Genomic DNA, 7,166 nt, shown 5'->3' on the forward strand with positions numbered 1-7,166 from the left:
CTTTTTCCAGTACACAAGCACGCAACAAATCTTCTAGTGATTGAATAGTTCTTTCCGTCTGTCCATCCGTCTGCGGATGATAAGCAGAACTCAATCTCAGCTTAGTACCCAAAGCCTTCTGCAAACCTTCTCAAAATTTGGATGTAAACTTTGGATCTCTATCTGACACGATACTCAAAGGGATACCATGTAAACTCACTATCTTCTCAATATACAATTGAGCCAGTTTCTCCATCGGATAATCCATTCTCATTGGTATAAAGTGAGCAGACTTTGTCAACCTGTCTACAATAACCCAAATGGCTTCATAGTTCTTCACCGTCCTTGGCAAACCAGAGACAAAATCCATAGATATACTATCCCACTTCCATTCTGGAATAAATAACAATTGCATAGCTCCATACGGCTTCTGATGCTCAATCTTCAACTTCTAGCAAGTCAAACAAGCATAGACAAATTCAGTTATCTCCTTTTTCATTCCAGACCACCAAAACAGCTTCTTTAAGTCATGATACATCTTGGTAGCACCAGGATGAATACTCAATCCAATACGATGTCCTTCTTCGAGAATACTCTTCCTCAATTCGGCAACATCAGGAATACAAACACGATTGCCAAACCTCATAATACCGTTCTCGTCGATTCTAAATTCACCTCCCTTGCCTTGGTTAATCAGAGTCAACTTATCAACCAACTCGACATCGGTCTTCTGATATTCTTGAATCTCCTCCAAAATACCACTAGTCAGCTTCAGTATACCCAACTTAACACTGACAGGAGTGTCTTCGCATACCAAACTCAAATCTCTGAATTGTTCAATTAAATCCAATTCTCTCACCATTAGCATAGACATATGCAAGAACTTCCTACTCAAAGCATCGGCAACCACATTTGCTTTACCTGGATGAAAATTCAATCCAAAATCATAATCCTTGAGAAATTCTAACCATCTTCTTTGTCTCATATTTAGCTCTTTTTGATCGAAAAGATACTTCAAACTCTTATGATCACTAAATACTTCAAACCTCGAACCATACGGATAATGCCTCCACGATTTCAACACAAATACCACTGCTGCCAACTCTAAGTCATGAGACGGGTAATTCCTCTCATGCACTTTGAGTTGTCTTGACGCATAAGCGACTACCTGTTGATTCTGCATCAGTACACCTCCTAATCCCATCAATGAAGCATCACAATAAACAACAAAAGATTCTGCCGGATTCGGAAAAATCAAGATCGGCGCACTAGTCAACCTCCTCTTCAACTCTTAGAATCCTTCTTCACATTTCGAATCCCAGATGAACGCTTGACCCTTCCTAGTCAACTTAGTTAACGGCAACGCTAACTTTGAAAAACCTTCAATGAACTTCCTATAGTAACCCGCAAGACCAAGGAAACTACGGATTTCGGAAACTGACTTCGGAGCTTCCCATTGAGACACTGCTTCTACTTTCGTTGGGTCAACGGAAATACCATCTTTAGAAATTACATGCCCAAGAAAGCTTACTTCACTTAGCCAGAACTCACACTTTGACAGTTTCGCATAAAATTTATTTTCCTTCAATAGTTCCAATACTACCCTTAGATGCTCTGCATGTTCTTCTTCACTCTTAGAATATATTAGAATATCATCGATAAATACCACCACGAACTGATCCAGGTAAGGATGGAAGATCCTATTCATATACTCCATGAAAACACATGGCGCATTAGTTACTCCAAATGGCATCACTCTATGTTCGTAATGACCATACCTTGTTCTAAATGCCGTTTTCTGAATATCGTCCGTCTTCACCCGAATCTGATGATATCCCGACCTCAAGTCAATTTTGCTGAACACGCTTGCACCAACCAGTTGATCCATCAAATCATCAATCCTCGGTAATGGATACCGATTCTTGATAGTAACTTTATTCAGCTACCTATAATCCACACACAATCTCATAGAGCCTTCTTTCTTCTTTACCAACAACACCGGCGCACCGCACGGCGACAAACTAGGACGAATGAATTCTTTTTCCAGCAATTCTTCTAGCTGACTCTTCAACTCTGCTAACTCAGATGCTGACATACGATACAGCACCATCGACACAGGACTAGTTCCAGGAACTAACTCAATAGCAAATTCTACCTCCCTCTCTGGCGGTAACTCTCTTACACCTTCTGGAAAAACTTCTGGAAATTCACATACTACCGGTAAGTAACTACTCACCGCTTTCTTTTTCAATTCCATAGATGCAATCAACATAAACACGTCAGCCACGTCCTCCATTGCTTCATCCACTTGTCTATCTGTCATCGCTAAATCCTCAACACTGACATCTTCAGGAAAAATAACCGTCTTCGTGAAACAGTTGATATGAACCCGATTAAATTGCAACCAATTCATACCCAGGATAACATCAAGTTGTTCCAAAGGAAGGCACACTAAGTCCATTCCGAATTCTCTACCAAAATATCAATTGGACAGTTCAAACAAGCAAACGAAGTAGTCACTGAACCCGACGCAGGAGTGTCAATGATCATACTTCCATTAATATCAGATATTTCCAAGTTCAGTCGTTTAGCACAATCCAACGACATAAACGAGTGAGTTGCTCCAGTATCTATAATTGCAATTAAAGGAGTGCCATGGATAAAACACGTACTTTTAATCAATCGATCCTCTGGAGTAGTCTCTGAACCTGATAAAGCAAAAATTTTACCCCCAGCTTGATTCTTCTTTGGCTTAGGACACTGTGGACTAATATGACCTTCTTCACCGCAGTTGAAACAAGTCACAGTCTTTCCTTTGCACTCAACAGCAATGTGGCCTGCCTTACCACACCTATAGCACTTTTTCTCTTCACTTTTGCATTCGTGAATGCGATGTCCAGGTTCCCCACACTTAAAGCACTTAACAGGAGCACCAGAGTCTCCCCCACTAGGCTTCCTCCAACCACCAGCTTTTTTATTACCTCTACCATATGGCTTACCACGGTCCATAGGCTTCTGTTAGAACAAGATTTGTTCTGATCAATTATCTTAGTTTTGATGATAACAATAATATGAATTTTGCTTAAGATAATATGGTACTCTAATCCAATGCAATTTCCTTTTCAGGAAATATATATAGAGTATGCATAATTCAGCGCTCAGAAGCTTTGTCTCAAGGGTTCAGCATGCAACATCAGAACATGGTCTGGCAAGACATCAGAAGATGGTCGAAGCAGAATCAGAACATGGGTCTATGGAAGCATCAGAAGAACATGAGATCAGAAGCACTGAAGTTCTGATGGTATCACGCTCAGAAGCACTTCAAGGTCAGAAGATCAGAAGATGCTATGCACCAAGCTGTTTGACTCTGATGATATTCAAACGTTGTATTCACAAACATCAGATCAGAAGGAAGTACAAGTGGCAAGCTACGCTGACTGACAAAAGGAACGTTAAAAGCTATTATAGGCAACGTCAGTAGACACAGCGTGAACAAGGCTCGAGGTAGTTGACAAAAGCGTATAACATTAAATGCGATGATGTACGGAACACGCAAAGCATTAAATGCACTCAACGGTCATCTTCTCCAACGCCTATAAATATGAAGTTCTGATGAGAAGCAAGGTTAACGATTCTGAACAAAAACAACTCCTATTAACTTGCTGAAACTCTGTTCTATTCAAAGCTCAGAATCTTCATCTTCATCAAAGCTCACTACATTGCTGTTGTAATATATTAGTGAGATTAAGCTTAAACGTTAAGAGAAATATCACAGTTTGTGATTATAGCTTTTAAGAAGCAATTGTAATACTCTTAGAATTGATTACATTAAGTTGTAAGGAACTAGAGTGATCGTGTGGATCAGAATACTCTAGGAAGTCTTAGAGGTTATCTAAGCAGGTTGTAACTAGAGTGATCGTGTGGATCAGAATACTCTAGAAAAGTCTTAGAGGGTATCTAAGCAGTTGTTCCTGGAGTGATCAGTGTGTGATCAGAAGACTCTGGAAGACTTAGTTGCTGACTAAGTGGAGAACCATTGTAATCCGTGCGATTAGTGGATTAAATCCTCAGTTGAGGTAAATCATCTCTGCGGGGGTGGACTGGAGTAGTTTAGTTAACAACGAACCAGGATAAAAATAACTGTGCAATTTATTTTTATCTGTCAAGTTTTTAAAGCTACACTTATTCAAACCCCCCCTTTCTAAGTGTTTTTCTATCCTTCAATTGGCATCAGAGCGCCGGTTCTAAGGTGCAAGCACTTAACCGTGTTTAGAAAAGATTCAGGAAGAGAAAAACGCTTCAGTAAAAGATGGCTGATGAAACTGCAAAGTCTACACCTGCATCTACATCTGGCTCTGCTGAGCAACACAACGGTAACAATGGTTATACTAGACCGCCGGTATTTGATGGTGAAAACTTTGAATACTGGAAAGATAAACTGGAAAGTTACTTTCTTGGTCTAGATGGTGATCTATGGGATCTTCTGATGGATGGTTACAAACATCCAGTAAATGCCAGTGGCGTAAAGCTGACAAGGCAAGAAATGAATGATGATCAGAAGAAGCTTTTCAGGAATCATCATAAATGCAGAACTGTTTTGCTGAATGCTATCTCTCATGCTGAGTATGAGAAGATATCTAACAGGGAAACGGCCTATGACATATATGAGTCCTTGAAAATGACTCATGAAGGAAATGCTCAAGTCAAGGAGACTAAAGCTCTCGCTTTAATCCAGAAGTATGAAGCCTTCAAGATGGAGGATGATGAAGACATTGAAAAGATGTTTTCAAGATTTCAAACTCTTACTGCTGGATTGAGAGTTCTTGACAAGGGATACACCAAGGCTGATCACGTAAAGAAGATCATCAGAAGCTTACCCAGAAGATGGGGTCCTATGGTGACTGCATTCAAGATTGCAAAGAATCTGAATGAAGTTTCTCTGGAAGAGCTTATCAGTGCCTTGAGAAGCCATGAAATAGAGCTGGACGCAAATGAGCCTCAAAAGAAAGGTAAGTCTATTGCATTAAAATCCAATATCAAGAAATGCACTAACGCTTTTCAGGCTAGAGAAGAAGATCCTGAAGAATCAGAATCTGAAGAAGAAGATGAACTGTCCTTGATCTCCAGAAGGCTAAATCAACTCTGGAAGAACAAGCAAAGGAAGTTCAGAGGCGTCAGAAGTTCAAAGAAATGTGAACGTGGAGAATCTTCTGATGACAGAAGATTTGACAAGAAGAAGGTCATGTGCTATGAATGCAATGAGCCTGGACACTTCAAGAATGAATGTCCAAAACTTCAGAAGGAAAATCCCAAGAAGAAGTTTCATAAGAAGAAAGGTCTTATGGCAACCTGGGATGAGTCAGAAGATGATTCAGACTCTGAAGATGAGCAGGCTAACTGTGCGCTGATGGCGACAGAAGATGACGGATCAGAATCTACATCAGAATCAGATTCTGAAGAGGTATTTTCTGAACTTACTAGAGATGAGTTAGTTTCCGGTCTAACTGAACTTCTGGAATTCAAGTCTCGGATTAGTCTCAAATACAAAGAGCTGAAAAAGCTATTTGAATTTGAAACAAAGAAGCTTGAGTTGGAAAATTCTGAATTAAAAGAAAAACTTTTAAAATTATCCAATAATGTTGGATCTCCTTCTGATTCAGAAAAATCCACTCCTAGTCTAAACCATATTCTGAAAGAATATGATTTAAGTTTCAGGAAGTTCTTATCTAGAAGTATTGGCAGAAGTCAGCTAGCTTCTATGATATATGCTGTGTCTGGAAACAAAAGAGTTGGCATTGGTTTTAAGGGTGAAACTCCATACAAACTTGAACCTGTTGATGAAATGAAATTCACATACAAGCCATTGTATGATCAGTTCAAGTATGGCCACTCCCATGATATTAGGCACACTTCACATGCTCAAAGTTTTCACATAACACACACCAAAAAGCATGTGACACAACCTAGGAAATATCATGAAACTCACATTAAAAATTATCATACTGTTCCTCCTATTGCTTACAATGTTAAACCCAAGTTCAATCAGAACTTGAGAAAATCTAACAAGAAAGGACCCAAGAAAATGTGGGTACCTAAGGATAAGATTATTCCTATTGCAGATATCCTTGGCTGCAAAAAGGACAAAGCACAACATGTCATGGTACCTGGACTCTGGATGCTCACGACACATGACAGGAAGAAGGTCTATGTTCCAAGACCTGGTGCTTAAGTCTGGAGGAGAAGTCAAGTTTGGAGGAGATCAGAAGGGCAAGATAATTGGCTCTGGAACTATAAAGTCTGGTAACTCTCCTTCCATTTCTAATGTACTTCTTGTAGAAGGATTAACACATAACCTCTTATCTATCAGTCAATTGAGTGACAATGGTTATGATATAATCTTTAATCAAAAGTCTTGCAAGGCTGTAAATCAGAAGGATGGCTCAATCCTATTTACAGGCAAGAGGAAGAACAACATCTATAAGACAGATCTGCAAGATCTTATGAGTCAGAAGGTGACTTGTCTTATGTCTGTTTCTGAAGAGCAGTGGGTCTGGCACAGAAGATTAGGTCATGCTAGTTTGAGAAAGATTTCTCAGATTAACAAACTGGATCTTGTCAGAGGACTCCCTAATCTGAAATTCAAATCAGATGCTCTTTGTGAAGCATGTCAGAAGGGCAAGTTCTCCAAACCTGCATTCAAGTCCAAGAATGTTGTTTCTACCTCAAGGCCATTAGAACTCTTGCACATTGATCTGTTTGGCCCAGTCAAAACAGCATCTGTCAGAGGGAAGAAATATGGATTAGTCATCGTAGATGATTATAGCCGCTGGACGTGGGTAAAATTCTTGAAACACAAGGATGAGTCTCATTCAGTGTTCTTTGATTTCTGCATTCAGATTCAATCTGAAAAAGAGTGTAAAATCATAAAGGTCAGAAGTGATCATGGTGGTGAATTTGAGAACAGATCCTTTGAAGAATTCTTCAAAGAAAATGGTATTGCCCATGATTTCTCTTGTCCTAGAACTCCACAGCAAAATGGAGTTGTAGAACGAAAGAATAGGACTCTGCAAGAAATGGCCAGAACCATGATCAATGAAACCAATATGGCTAAGCATTTCTGGGCAGAAGCAATAAACACTGCATGCTATATTCAGAATAGAATCTCTATCAGACCTATTCTAAATAAG

This window comes from Vicia villosa, linkage group LG2 (genome assembly GCF_029867415.1).
Source record: "Vicia villosa cultivar HV-30 ecotype Madison, WI linkage group LG2, Vvil1.0, whole genome shotgun sequence".
Lineage (NCBI taxonomy): Eukaryota > Viridiplantae > Streptophyta > Magnoliopsida > Fabales > Fabaceae > Vicia > Vicia villosa.